This window comes from Rattus norvegicus, chromosome 9, assembly GCF_021556685.1.
Source record: "Rattus norvegicus strain SHRSP/BbbUtx chromosome 9, alternate assembly SHRSP_T2T, whole genome shotgun sequence".
NCBI classification, from domain to species: domain Eukaryota; kingdom Metazoa; phylum Chordata; class Mammalia; order Rodentia; family Muridae; genus Rattus; species Rattus norvegicus.
In genome coordinates, this window is record NC_141542.1 from 82,751,935 (window position 1) to 82,766,804 (window position 14,870).

At 46.3% G+C, this 14,870-nt stretch overlaps 1 pseudogene; it reads right to left on the reverse strand.

Moving 5' to 3' along the window:
- Positions 1-892: 892 nt before the first annotated feature.
- On the reverse strand, positions 893-14,033 carry Srek1-ps1 (splicing regulatory glutamic acid and lysine rich protein 1, pseudogene 1; annotated as a pseudogene).
- Between the last annotated feature and the right edge of the window lie 837 nt (positions 14,034-14,870).

A 14,870-nucleotide genomic window follows, 5' to 3' on the forward strand; every position in this document is an offset into this window, starting at 1 on the left:
CTCCGTCTAGATTCTATATTAGTTAAGAATGACTAGCACATATACAGTCCTGGAAAACAGTACAGGACACACCACAGAAGGCACTAAAGCCTCAGCTTGTGCTCAAAATGCCCATGTCTGAAAACTCAGTTTCCTTGTTGTGAGGGCATCTTTGCTGCCTACAGCTGACAAGACACGCTGCAGTATTACTTATGGGCTCAGAAATGTTAAGGAGGTTAAGAAGAAATGTTCCTTTTATGGCAGACAATGATTCTAAACACTGAAAACGTTGTTAGTATTCGACACAGCTGCTCGTCTTCTGAAGAACAGTCCCATGCACTGTCCGTTGGCTTTTAATCACCTATTTAAGCGATGTTAATCTGTAAAACTCTCTTAAAGAAAAACTGATGTCCAAAACAGTGGGCGAAAGGAAACCCAATGGGGAGGATTTACCACAATCACTGTAACCCCTGTGAAGTAAATGTTAAAACTTCTTACATATTTTGCACTTTACAAGAGTGTATGTATATTTGTACAAATTGCGAGCACATCATCAAACTGTATATATTGAAATTTTATTTTAAAAAAATAAAACAATGCAAAATTGAGTAACTAGCATCATTTTTAAGAGCCTCCACTGCTCATCTCCGTGGGGAGTTCCCCTCCGGATCTCTGCTTTTCTGGCAAACACTGATGCACCCACCACATGACAAGTGTGGCGGCCACCATGGAATGCAGACTTCAGAAGATGGTCAGTTTGAGTAACATGTGACATTTCATGGTGTCCGTGCTCAGTAACAGGATGTCTGCAATGTCCCCTCACAGCTGGAAGAGCTTTAGTTGCCATGTGTTTCTCTCTCCAGTTATACCTTGGGTTTGATCCCACCATGGAGGAGAGATAGGGCGGGTAGGCCTACACAGCGTCAGCCTTGCTGCACAGGTGCTCTTTGTGTTTGGCAATTCCCATTGTGCTGTCCTTTATTTTCTTCCTCAGTCCTTGGAGAATCCTTCTCATCTACATCTTTTCTCACAGTTGAATCTTCCTCTTTACTGTGCTTCTTCTCCTTAACTGGTGTTAGTCTTCTCCACCTGCTCCTTCCTATCTTGGTCACTAGAATTCTTTTTTGTGGAGGTGGATCTCTCTCTCTCTCTCTCTCTCTCGCTCTCTCTCGCTCTCTCTCGCTCTCTCTCGCTCTCTCTCGCTCTCTCTCTCGCTCTCTCTCTCTCTCTCTCCTGAAAGAACTCCTGCTCCTTCTCCTCCACCTGTCCCCACTTATACTATGAGATCATCTTGATGCATTGTAACTTTGGGGTGGTGTAATAGACTTCTTCCTTTTTTCATCTATCTCTTTGGATCTGTCTTTTCCCCTGCTCCTGGACTTTATCGTGTTCCTTCTCCTTCTCTTTGTCTTGCTCCTTTTTATGGTCCTTTTTCTTTCTAGCGGACTTTATCTTTGTCTTTACCCTGCTCCTTGACTTCTTCATGCTCCTTTTCCTCTCTCTTTCCTTTTCCTCTCTCTCACCTTCACTAGTTCCTTCTCAGGTATCTTTTCTCTTGTCCTGTGACTGAGACCAGCTCCTTGACTTCTGCCTCTCCCTACACTTAGAATGTTTCTTATGTGGCCTCTTGGATCTACGTCTATCTTTCTGTCTTGAACATGACCTGTTATGGGATCTACTCCTGTGCTTTGACTGTGATCTCTTCCTTCTAGAATGGGATTTTGAACTAGACCTGGACTTTGAGCGAGTCTGGGAAGGAGATTGCCTGCTTTTCCTTTCATTGCTCTTTCCAGACTTTGGTTCAATGGCTGCCGAGATAAATGACTGAGCCTCCCCTCCCGTACTCTTTTCATTGTTTCTTCTAACTCTTTAGCTACAGCCTGAGGAGCCATCTCAGGAGGTTTTACTATGGCATTCTGGGAGTGATTTATTTTCAGTCCCCTGTCTCCAAATGTAACTCCATTAAAAGCAAGGGCCCTTGGTACAGAATTTTGGTCTGCAAATTCCACAAAAGCGAATTGAGTTGGCTGAGTCTCATCATCTGCCATCGGAAAAAACTTCACTTCTCCAACTTGTTTAAAAAATTCAAGTATTTGATCAGCTGACATTGTCTGTGAATTCAAATTTCCAACATGAATTGTTCTCCTAATTTCATCAGTTCAGGAAGGATCCACATTTCCCGTAAGTGGTGGCTGTGGTATCTCTCCAAGTGTAATATTTGGGTCCAGTGCTGCTTTCAGTATGGCTCCCATATTGCTGAGTGAAACACCAAGACTACTCATTGCAGTCAGGAGATTGGAGGCTGGTGTGGGAAGTGTAGAACTAGAGTTTCATAAAGGTTACTCATTGTCAGAGCCCGAATGTGCAGAACTAGAGTTTCATAAAGGTTGCTCATTGTCAGAGTCCAATGTGCAGGGCCGGACGTGCCTGAGGGAGAGCCAGAGATAGGACTTGCCAAACCAGCTATCAGTCCCAAGGACACTGACCATCCTTCCTTCCCCAAGGACACCCTCCCCTTCCTTCACCCCCCTGAGTGAGATGAGCCACCCTACCTGCCTGCTGAGCTGCTAGATAACACATACTCCTTGCTGATGTAATTTCGCGCCGAAAGTACTGTGCACCATTTGAATTGACCAATCATGTGTAACCGCGCAAATGCCCCTTACCTCCCCTATAAAAACCCCCGAGTTTGGAAGCTCGGGGTCGATTCCTCTGTCTCCTGTGTGAGATACGTGTCGACCCGGGATCCCGCTAAGACCCAGGATCCCGTTAATAAAGCTACCTCTTGCTGTTACATCAAGAATGGCTCCTCGTGATTCCTGGGGGCACCCCACCCTGCGATCGGAGCGAGAGACGCGGCTCCCTGTTTTGGGGTACGCTCTTTCATTTGGGGGCTCGTCTGGGATCGGAGTGTGACCCCCCGGAACCCCGAATGCCACTTGGAGGTACGTAAGTGTGAGTGCTGGAAAGCGGCCGCTGTGTGTGAGTGTGTATGAATTAAGTCCTGTAGTCTGTTTTTCGGTACCGGTTTAGTGTCTTGGTGCACTGTCTGGGCAGAAGAAGGATTCCTGCCCTGTGCACGGGTGGAAGAAGGTTCCCCACCCCATAGAAAGCTAGCTTGAGAATGCACTGTCTGGGCAGAAGGAGGATTCCTGCCCTGTGCACGGGTGGAAGAAGGTTCCCCACCCCGAAATGGCGCCTGTGAGTAGATGAAGGATTCCTACTCCGAATAGTCTTTTTCTTTCTTTTTTTTCCTTTTTAGAAAGCGCACCGGGGGACGCCCCAATCGCGCAGGCTCTGGGACTCGTGAGAGACGTTCCACGAGCCAGCCTTTGTTGGGTCCTGGCTCTGGGACGCGTGAGAGACGTTCCACGAGCCGAATTTTGTCAGGAGGACCCGGCAACGGACAGTCAAAAAGATCTGACTGTGACTTTGGAGGTCATGTTCGGCTGCCTATTTAAGTATAGGCACGGACAAGTGTGCTTAGATGTGTTAGTGTTTGTTGTCTGTATTCTGTTTCTGTGTTTGGTATCCCACAAGCAGCTAAGGTTAAGCTGCAGTTTGGGCCAGGTACTGAAGGTACCAGGCATCTGTGGAAATTGGTTATAGGATGCTTTGTTTTAGTCTTGCTTGTCTGGTTTGTTTTCTGTGGTATTGTCGAGTGTCTTTTTTTTGGCTTTTGTTTCGTGTTTGAATTTGGACTGACGACCGTGTTTAAAATCTTGGACCGACGACTGTGTTTGAAATCATGAAACTGTTTGCTTTGTTCGTTGAAGAGTTTTACTTGGTCCCCTTAATGCTTAGTGAGTAAGGAACTTAATTTTGTGGACCCCGATCTAGTGGCAGTGTGTTGGTTGATAGCCAAAGTTAATTTATAAAACAGTGTTTTATCTGTGCTTGTGCTCGCAGCCAGCTGAGATAAGCTAGAGAAGTGAGTAAATTTTGCTTGGGAGCAAGGAATCTTAAAGGTGGAGTTTCAGCCGGTATGGCACTTAGTGCGTAGCTGCCTAAAAGATCAGAAATGCTGTCAACAGGCTATAAAAAAAAAAAAAAAAAGGACAGGCTGTGTTAGAAATGCTACAGGAAGAATAATCTAAAAAGGCTGAGAGCTAGGTGGGGCTATAAGGAAAACAAGAACAGTAAAGGAATTTCTGACATTTGCTCACAGTAGGAGAGCACTCATTTAGAGAAGTTCTTTAAGGAAGCCTGCCTTATCTGCTGTCTTTATTCCAAGGGAGGAGTCAGTCTCCAGCACTAAATTACTTGGAGGTGGCCAAGGTCAGGATTAATGTTTTCTTTTCCTTGGGCCCTTTAAACCCAGTGAGACAGTTTGGTAAAGGGCTACTACTGAGGTCCTGATAGCCCCAGGTGAACTGGTTACGATTCTTTTGTCAGCCACCTGGCATCTAGCAACCAGGTTCTAACCATCTCTCCATCCTTTTGTTATTAGTTGTTACTAAAAGCCTAGTGTCATTTGAAGGCTGGTTCTCTTGAGAGGCAAAGCCACTGAGCTGACACTGAAGAGAGATAAATGCTGTTTGCCCTCTTCACAAGATTCTCTTGTTTTCTCACCATCCCATTTGAGATGCTTGTTAGTAACTGTTACAGGTCTTCTTTACCACTGATGAAAGACAGAATCCTACTGGAGACCAGAAAAAAATGTTCCAGACATGGATAGAAGGCCCTCACTTCTGCCTGCTCTCTTCAGATGCCTGAAGGTAGGGAGTGCCAGGTCTGCCACCAGGCTCCAAGGGTGGGTCTCTGAGGGGCTGGAAAGTGCCCCACCAATCTGGCTAAGATAAGGAAAAGATATGAAGAGAAAGTTACAGAAACTTGAAGGGTTAAGCTAAGTCACTGAGAGAGTTATTGTAAGTTGCAGAGAAAATAAGTTGATGCGTGGTTCAGGGTCTGTGCAGAAAAGTGGACAGCACCTAATAGCTGTAGAAGAAGATGCAGAGAGACTGAAAAAAGAAAGAAAGAAAGAAAGAAAGAAAGAAAGAAAGAAAGAAAGAAAGGAAGAAAGAAAGTAAAAAGAGCAGGAAGCTAGGGAAGAAAAGAGACAAAAAGAAGAGGAAGTTAGAGAGCTAAAGAGAGAAAAGATGAGAGAGGAACATATACTGGCCACAGTAGTTAGGGAACCTAGGAAGACAGTACCTGGCAACAGAAGAGAATTCCTGGCTAAAGATCAGTGTGCCTAATACAAAGAAAAAAGGACACTGGGTCAGGGACTGCCCAAGAAAGAACAAGAGGGGCCACTGGAGAGCTTCTTGGTCCTAGAGTGCTGGCTATGTACAGAGATAGAAGGGAAGTGTGGATACAGGGACCCAATGCTCTGTGCTCCTATGCCCCCCAGTGGGCCAATATCCAAAGACCTTGAGTGCAAGGGGCTACTGGCAACGAACAATACTTATGGACTGCCCGAAGAACAGTGGACCTTGGCGTGGGCCGGGTAACCCACCCACTAGTTCATAGTCATCCCTGATTGCCCCTATCCCTTGCTCATGAGAAAATTGCTCTCCAAAATGGCTTGCGTGGGCTGAAATGGCTGGGTGAGGCCATGTGTATGCATATCTATAGACTGTGTATGTGGAGCTTAAGACCTGTCTCAGTGCACCAGTACCTGATGCTGGGAGATGTGTGACTTAGTCCTGATCTGCCTGGAAAACATCACTCCTGCCAGCCAGGCACTAACAATTATCACCCAATCCAGGACTTAAACTGTGATAGAGTGGCTGATGTTCTCCCTTTGAATAGAGTGTCCCAAAAGATGGGACCACTGGTCAGCTGCCATGGACTAGATTCTCCACCGGTTGGGGACAATCTGGTCACCTTGCTGCCCAATCCGGACCTGGAGCCACCACAGCACGAGTGTCAAGCACTGGCAGAAGCCCATGGATGGAGGAAAGACCTCTGTGACTGGCTGATTGACCCCTGCTGAAAGCCGAGGACCTTGTCCACAGACGGGAACAGTTCTCTTCATGAAGGTCAGAGATAAGTGGGTGCTGCCATGGTGGACAACACAATGTCATCTGGGATGGCTGAACCTCAACCCCCCAGTACATCAGTGCCGCAGATGCCTTTACCATCTCTTGGATGCCCTGGTGAAGCCAACAACTGTGAGTACTATTCATTGCTCAGGATATCAGGAGGGAAAAGATTCAGTGACATGGGACAGTAACAAAACAGATAAAGTGGCTTGGGAAATGGTTATGCAGGAGCCTATCCTGGTTGCAGGCCTGCAAGAGACAGCTACTGAGAACTAGGATCGGACTAAGGGATGGCCTCACTTAGAAAAGGCCCAAATTGCTTAAAAGATAAAGGACAATGGCACACTTGAGGGGAAAGCTATACTCCCCAGAGAACAAAGAAAAGACTCACTTTGCCAAATACAGAAATGGACTCATTTAGGAGATAAGAAGTTTGTCCAAGTAGTTAAGGTATATGTAACAGACTTTAAGATTTTAGCCAGAGAGACAGTAGAAAGTATAAGGTATGTCAATAAGTGAATGCTTAGCAAGCAAACAGGGCAAAGAGACCTAGAGAGTTTAGTGAAAAGTCGAAGTGAACTTCACTGAGATAAAACCAGAAAAATATAATCACAAGTATCTCCTAGTGCTTGTAGATACTTTTTCAGGAATAGATAGAAGCTTTCCTCACCAAATGAGAGACGGCCTCTGCAATCATCAAGAAGATACTGGAAGAAATCTTCCCCTGATTTGGAATGCCCAAGGTAATCTGGTCAGACAAAGGCCCTACTTTCGTTGCCAAGGTAAGCCAGGGTGTGGCCAAGTATTTAGAGGTCAATTGGAAATTACATTGTATCTACAGACCTCAAAGTTCAGGACAGGTAGAGTAAATAAATAAAATTTTAAGAGAGACCCTGACCAAATTAAATTAACCATGGAGACTGGCGCAGACTGGGTGACACTCCTTCCCTCTTGCTCTCTTCAGAGCAAGAAATACCCCTTCCAGATTCAGCCTTACCCCCTTTTAGATCTTATATGGGGCCTCAGCTCCCCTGACTGTATTAGATGAAGTTACTGAACCAACATGTCATAGTGCCATAGTAATAATGATTTGTGTGCCAGGCTAAAAGACCTTCAGGTGATACAGAAAGAAATCTGCTCACAGCTGACAGCAGCCTATGCCCCGGAGACCCCTGAGACATCCCATCAGTTCCAGGTCGGAGATTGCAGCTACACTGAGCCCAGACACTCGAGCCTCGCTGGAAAGGACCGTACCTGGTGCTGCTGACCACCCTGAGAGCTGTCAATTCTCAGCCCTCACCAGCGGCGTACTAGCTGTTGGGGCTGAGAGCTGGGACCTAGAGGGAAATTCAGTCATGTTTGTCCTGGGTTCTATCAAGATAGGTGTGGGATAGGCTTGATTTCCATTACAAATGATGTAACATTGCATATGTTAGTACTCTTAACACTTCTTGGGACTGTGCCTCAGGGATCACAGTCTGTATAAGCTTAGAAGTTCTAAAAGCTAGTCATGACCTTGGTGGATAGGCTTGGATAGTGTCCAGGTTAGAATCCTCATGTTAAGACAACAATACCAAGCTGTTATGCTAGATGAAGCTGAGTTCTCCATGAAGTTCTAGGATTAGAACTATTAACAAAAAAAAAGAAGTGGGGAATGTAGAACTAGAGTTTCATAAAGTTTACTCATTGTCAGAGCCCGAATGTGCAGAACTAGAGTTTCATAAAGGTTGCTCATTGTCAGAGTCCGATGTGCAGGGCCGGACGTGCCTGAGGGAGAGCCAGAGATAGGACTTGCCAAACCAGCTATCAGTCCCAAGGACACTGACAAAGACCCCCAGAGAGGACCTTTCCCTCAGGAGGTTTCCCAAGCGCCCAATGACTGAGCCGAGTCCACTCGGATGCAATCAGCAAGAGGGTTTATTGGAAAACACAGGTACCTGCGGGCACACAGTCTCTTCGGAGGACTTGCGCGCCCAGCAGCTCCAGCATGGGGCTTTTATAGGGATTGGGGAAGCAGAAGCGGGCGTACAGAAGCAGATGCATAGTTACGGGGATTGGTGGATTCAAACGAGGCACATAGACATGTTCACATATGATTGGCTATTTCACATGATGAGGTAATAAGGTATAGCTACACACATTGGCAGGTTTGGGGCGTCCTGGATGTCGGGGGCTGGGGGCTTATCTCTTCCTGCCAGGTGGCCTGTGAGTCAGATCCGGTACTCCTGGTCTGTTCTGCATTCCTTTCCTTATCTTTATGGCTTGCCAGTCCTGCCTAGACAGTGTTTCCTGTGCTCCTTTATCTTTATGGCCTGCTAGTCCTGGCTGTAGGGCTTAGCCCTCGGTCTGTGGCCTTTTGGGGTTTATTCTTAATTTTGTATCTGTGGCCTTTTGGGGTTTATTCTTTTAATTTTGTATCTCCAAACTTAGAATTCGTATAATTCTCCTTTCATTCCCTTCTCCTTCTACTAAATAATTCTAATCTTAGAATTTTGATATCAAGTCTTGTATTTGGCCTCCCCAGTTGTCCTAACTGACTGGTACTGTTGTCTCAGTCACACAGGGTCCAAAAACTAAAACCAAGAAAATTATTAATAATGGCCCAGCTGTAGCAGAGAGTAGGGTAGTCATCCAGGGAGACTGAGTGAACCAAGACTCAAACCAACCTTGTTAAGCATCTCTATCTTTTTGTAGGAGTCAAGCCTATTAACTAGTTTCTTTAACATACATGGACCTATAATCAGAAGCAGAAGCAAAATTAAGAAGGGTCCCATAAGGGAAAATACCAGAGTAGTCATCCAAGGAGATCTACTAAACCAGCTCTCGAACCATCCCTGATACGCTTCTCTGTCTTTTGTCTAACCTTTCTCTAAGTTTATTCATGGAGTCTTTAATTACTCCTGAATGGTCTGCATAGAAGCAACATTCTTTCAGTGTAGCACACAGGTTCCTTCTTTCAGGAATATCAGGTCTAATCTTCTCCTATTCTGAAAGACTACCTCTGAGAGGGAGGTTAGGTATTCTTGGAGGTCAGCTAAAAAGTCTTTCACTTTTTTTATATCTGAGTCAATGGCAGTTCTGAATTCTCTATAAGCCTTGCATTGCAGGGCAATGGCAGATGTCCTTGTGCTGCCCTTGCAGCACCTAGATAGCCTTAGCCCTAAGTAATTCTCAACTCCTTTTTTTTGTGTGTGTGTCTTACTAAGTCTTTAGCATCAGGATTCCAATCTGGACACTATCTGAACCTATACACCAAGGTCATGACTGTCTTTCAGAACTTCTAAACTCATACAGGTTGTGATCCCTGAGGCACAGTCCCAAGAAGTGTTAGGAGTACTAACATATGCAATGTTACATCATTTGCAATAGAAATCAAGCCTATTTCCACACCTATCCCGATGGAACGAGGGCAAACATGAAATTCTTGTTTCTAAAGCACACTCCTCAAGTGAGCATTATAGCAACCTCCTAGTCAGTTTCTGATGTATCCACTTATCTGATGTATGAGTCTAGGGAGCTTTTTGAAGATCTGAGTGTCCCTCTAGGTCTCAGCTCTCAGCCCCAACAGCTAGTATGTGGCTGGTGAGGGCTGAGAATTGACGGCTGTCAGGGTGGTCAGTAGCACCAGGTACAGTCCTTTCCAGCGATGCTCGAGTGTCTGGGCTCAATGTAGCTGCTTCCGACCTGGAACTGATGAGATGTCTCAGGGGTCTCCGGGGCATAGGCTGCTGTCAGCTGTGAGCAGATTTCTTTCTGTATCACCTGTAGGTCTTTTAGCCTGGCACACAAATCATTATTACTATGGCACTATGACATGTTGGTTCAGTAACATCATCTAATAGAGTCAGGGGAACTGAGGCCCCATAAAAGATCTCAAAGGGGGTAAGGCTGAATCTGGAAGGGGTATTTCTTGCTCTGAAGAGAGCAAGAAGGAAGGAGTGCCACCCAGTCTGTGCCAGTCTCCATGGACAATTTGGTCAGGGTCTCTTTTAGAGTTCTATTTATTTACTCTACCTGTCCTGAACTTTGAGGTCTGTAAATACAATGTAATTTCCAATCGACCTCTAAATACTTGGCCACACCCTGGCTTACCTTGGCAACGAAAGTAGGGCCTTTGTCTGACCAGATTACCTTGGGCATTCCAGACCTGGGGAAGATTTCTTCCAGTATCTTCTTGATGATTGCAGAGGCCATCTCTCGTTTGGTGAGGAAAGCTTCTATCTATTCCTGAAAAAGTATCTACAAGCACTAGGAGATACTTGTGATTATATTTTTCTGGTTTTATCTCAGTGAAGTTCACTTCGACTTTTCACTAAACTCTCTAGGTCTCTTTGCCCTGTTTGCTTGCTAAGCATTCACTTATTGACATACCTTATACTTTCTACTGTCTCTCTGGCTAAAATCTTAAAGTCTGTTATATACACTTACCTACTTGGACAAATTTTTTTTTATCTCCTAAATGAGTCCATTTCTGTATTTGGCAAAGTGAGTCTTTTCTTTGTTCTCTGGGGAGTATAGCTTTCCCCTCAAGTGCGTCATTGTCTTTTTTTTTTTTTTCTTTTTTTTCGTTTAAGCAATTTGGGCCTTTTCTTCTGTTTTACATTCTAAGTGAGGCCATCCCTTAGTCCGATCCTAGTTCTCAGTGGCTGTCTCTTGCAGGCCTGCAACCAGGATAGGCTCCTGCATAGCCATTTCCCGAGCCACTTTATCTGCTTTGTTACTGCCCAATGCCACTGAATCTCTTCCCTCCTGATATCCTGAGCAATGAATAGTACTCACAGTTGTTGGCTTCACCAGGGCATCCAAGAGATGGCAAAGGCATCTGCAGCACTGATGTACTGGGGGGTTGAGGTTCAGCCATCCTAGATGACATTGTTTTGTCCACCGTGGCAGCACCCACTTGTCTCTGACCTTCATTCACGAAGAGAACTGTTCCCGTCTGTGGACAAGGTCCTCGGCTTTCAGCAGGGGTCAATCAGCCAGTCACAGAGGTCTTTCCTCCACCCATGGGCTTCTGTCAGTGCTTGACACTCATGTTGCAGTGGCTCCAGATCCGGATTGGGCAGCAAGGTGACCAGATTGTCCCCAACTGGTAGAGAATCTAGTCCATGGCAGCTGACCAGTGGTCCCATCTTTTGGGACACTCTATTCAAAGGCAAAACATCAGCTACTCTATCACAGTTTAAGTCCTGGATTGGGTGATAATTGTTAGTGCCCGGCTGGCAGGAGTGATATGTTCCAAGTAGAACAACGCTAAGCCATTCATCTCCCAGCATCAGGTACTGGTGCACTGAGACAGATCTTAAGCTCCACATACACAGTCTGCAGATATGCATACACATGGCCTCACCCAGCCATTTTAGCCCACGCAAGCCAATTTGGAGAGCAATTTTCTCATGAGCAAGGGATAGGGGCAGTCATGGATGACTATGAACTAGTGGGTTACCCGGCCCACGCCAAGGTCCACTGTTCTTCGGGCAGTCCATAAGTATTGTTTGTTGCCAGTAGCCCCCTGTACCCAAGGTCTTTGGATACTGGCCCACTGGAGCATAGGAGCACAGAGCATTGGGTCCCTGTATCCATAAAACAACTGGGCAGGCTTCCCTCCTATCTCTGCACATAGCCAGCACTCCAGGACCGAGAGGCTCTCTAGTGTCCCCTCTTGTTCTTTCTGGGGCAGTCCCTGACCAAGTGTCTTTTTTTTTTTTCTTTGCATTAGGCACACTGTTCTTTAGCCAGGAATTCTCTTCTGTTCCCAGGTACTGTCTTCCTAGGTTCCCTAACTACTGTGGCCAGTATATGTTCCTCTCTTGTCTTTTATCTCTCTTTAGCTCTCTAGCTTCCTCTTCTTTTAGTCTCTTTTCTTCCCTAGCTTCCTGCTCTTTTTACCTTCTTTTCTCTTTCTCTTTGTTTAACCTTACTTTCTCTGTAATTTATACTAACTCTCAGCAACTTAGCTTAACCCTTCAAATTTCTGTAACTTTCTCTTCATACCCTTTCCTTATCTTAGCCAGATTGGTGGGGCATTTTCCAGCCCCTAGGAGACCCACCCTTGGAGCCTGGGGGCAGACCCGGAGCACTCCCTACCTTCAGGCGTATTGAAGTCAGTCGGGAGTGAGGGCCTTCCACCCATGTCTGGAACATTCTTTCTGGCCTCTAGTAGGATTTTGTCTTTCCTCAGTGGTAAAGAAGACCTGTAACAGTTACTAACAAGCATCTCAAATGGGATGGTGAGAAAACAAGAGAATCTTGAGAATAGAGGTCCACTGAAAAGGGCAAACAGCATTTAGTAACAAAAGGATGGAAAGACGTTAGAACCTGGGTGCTAGATACTAAGCAGCTGACAAAAGAATTGTAACCAGTTCACCTGGGGCTTTCAGGACTTTAGTAGCAGCCCTTTACCAAACTGTCTCAGTGGGCTATAGGCCCATGGAAAAGAAAACATTAATCCTGACTGGCAAAACAAAGTTCTTCACAGTTGTAGATTCTTTTTGAAACTATTTTAGGGGCTTCTCTGCCCCCCAACCTGGGGCATCTCTCCTTGGGGAGGAGGCTCAAGAGAGAAAGATAAAACTCCTGGCAGAAAACAATTTCTCTCAAGCAAATTATTTTCAACTTTTAACTTAAGCACCAACAGGACCAAGTAAAACTCTTTGAGGAACAAAGCAAACAGTTTCATGATTTCAAACACAGTCGTCAGTCCAAGATTTTAAACACAGTCGTCAGTCCAAATGCAAACACGAAACAAAAGTCAAAAAGACACTAACAGACACCAACACGTCCAGAAAACCACAGTCAGGTCACAAAGAAGACAAACAATTCCAACAGTCAAACAAGTAACAAACAGACGTGCCGCGCGGCTTCGGTACCAAACTGAAACCAAGAATTCAGACGGAGTCAGCGAGGGTCTTGGATCCTCTACTCCAATAAAATTCAGACGGAGACATCAAGGGTGCGGATCCCTGCGAAAACGGACGGAGGTGCCACGGATCCGGATCTCCCTCTCCTCCAACCACCCTTGGAACGTCTTCCAGGGCTGCGGGGGAGAAGTCCGAGCTCGTCAGCTCCTTCTCTGGCCCGCCCAGATAGTCCCCAGATCTGAGCCTATTGATCGATCGTTCACAGGACAAGACACAACAGACAAGACAAACGCCGGCCGGTTTACCTCCCAGTGGGTGGTCGGTGGTCTCTGGGCAGAGGGTCTCCAAATCCCGGACGAGCCCCCATAATGAAAGACCCCCAGAGAGGACCTTTCCCTCAGGAGGAGTCCCAAGCGCCCAATGACCGAGCCGAGTCCACTCGGATGCAATCAGCAAGAGGGTTTATTGGAAAACACAGGTACCTGCGGGCACACAGTCTCTTCGGAGGACTTGCGCGCCCAGCAGCTCCAGCATGGGGCTTTTATAGGGATTGGGGAAGCAGAAGTGGGCGTACAGAAGCAGATGCATAGTTACGGAGATTGGTGGATTCAAACGAGGCACATAGACATGTTCACATATGATTGGCTATTTCACATGATGAGGTAATAAGGTATAGCTACACACATTGGCAGGTTTGGGGCGTCCTGGATGTCGGGGGCTGGGGGCTTATCTCTTCCTGCCAGGTGGCCTGTGAGTCAGATCCGGTACTCCTGGTCTGTTCTGCATTCCTTTCCTTATCTTTATGGCTTGCCAGTCCTGCCTAGACAGTGTTTCCTGTGCTCCTTTATCTTTATGGCCTGCTAGTCCTGGCTGTAGGGCTTAGCCCTCGGTCTGTGGCCTTTTGGGGTTTATTCTTTTAATTTTGTATCTGTGGCCTTTTGGGGTTTATTCTTTTAATTTTGTATCTCCAAACCTAGAATTCGTATAATTCTCCTTTCACCGGGATCCCGCTAAGACCCGGGATCCCGTTAATAAAGCTACCTCTTGCTGTTACATCAAGAATGGCTCCTCGTGATTCCTGGGGGCACCTCACCCTGCGATCGGAGCAAGAGACGCGGCTCCCTGTTTTGGGGTACGCTCTTTCAGAAGCAACCTGTATCAGGCACCAGGTACCAGGCACCAGGCTTGTCATGGCTGGAGCAAGAGTCGGTAAAGAAAGGGATTTGGCTTCTTCTGCGATTTTACCTTCTGCACAAGGAACTACAATCAGAGTTTTGTCAATAAAAACCGTGTTAGAAAGATGCTGGGCCACACCAATGCTTGATGGGTCATGAAACTTAATATAACATACTTTGGAGAAAAAGGCAGGAGGTATATTGTCTGGGAGGTAGAGCGTAGCTCCTCAATTTCTTCCAGGAAGGAAAAGAGCGTCCGCTGGTCACTGCCTCACTATAACGAGAGGTTCCTCACCTGAATCACCAACTAGGGAAGAAGCCAGAAGCCACCTCTATTCATCCCAGCCCCTCTGCCATTGCCTTTCCGTTCCCCAAGATTCACGATGCATCAGTGACTGTCGGCGCCAGCACCGACCTGGTACGAGAATCGGGCGAAAGCCTACGGGATGAAAGAAGCACACACACACAGGTTATTCGTGTCAAGCCAGGAGAGGAAGAGAGAGAGTCCTGTAGCTTTATTCACCACTTATATACCCAAGTTCCCCAGGTAATATCTGGGAAGCACAGTGGGAAACCCTGGCTTGTGACTACCTGGCTCGGTAACAAAAAAAGACCGGCTTCAAGATCTGAATTAATTAGGGAGAAATCCGAGAAGACCAGCCTAAATCTCCAGGATAAAGGCTGAGGAAGTAAAAGGCAGAAGTAAGTTGACCATCACCCAGGTGTGGTCCAGGTGTGTCAGTTCCACATGCATCAGCCGGGCTCAGCAGAGGTCATGCAGTGGAGATATTGGGTGTTACTACTTGGTCTTTTCTTCCTGTGCTGTAAATACATGGGAGAGGCCTCTGTCCAACAATTCCATGACTTCT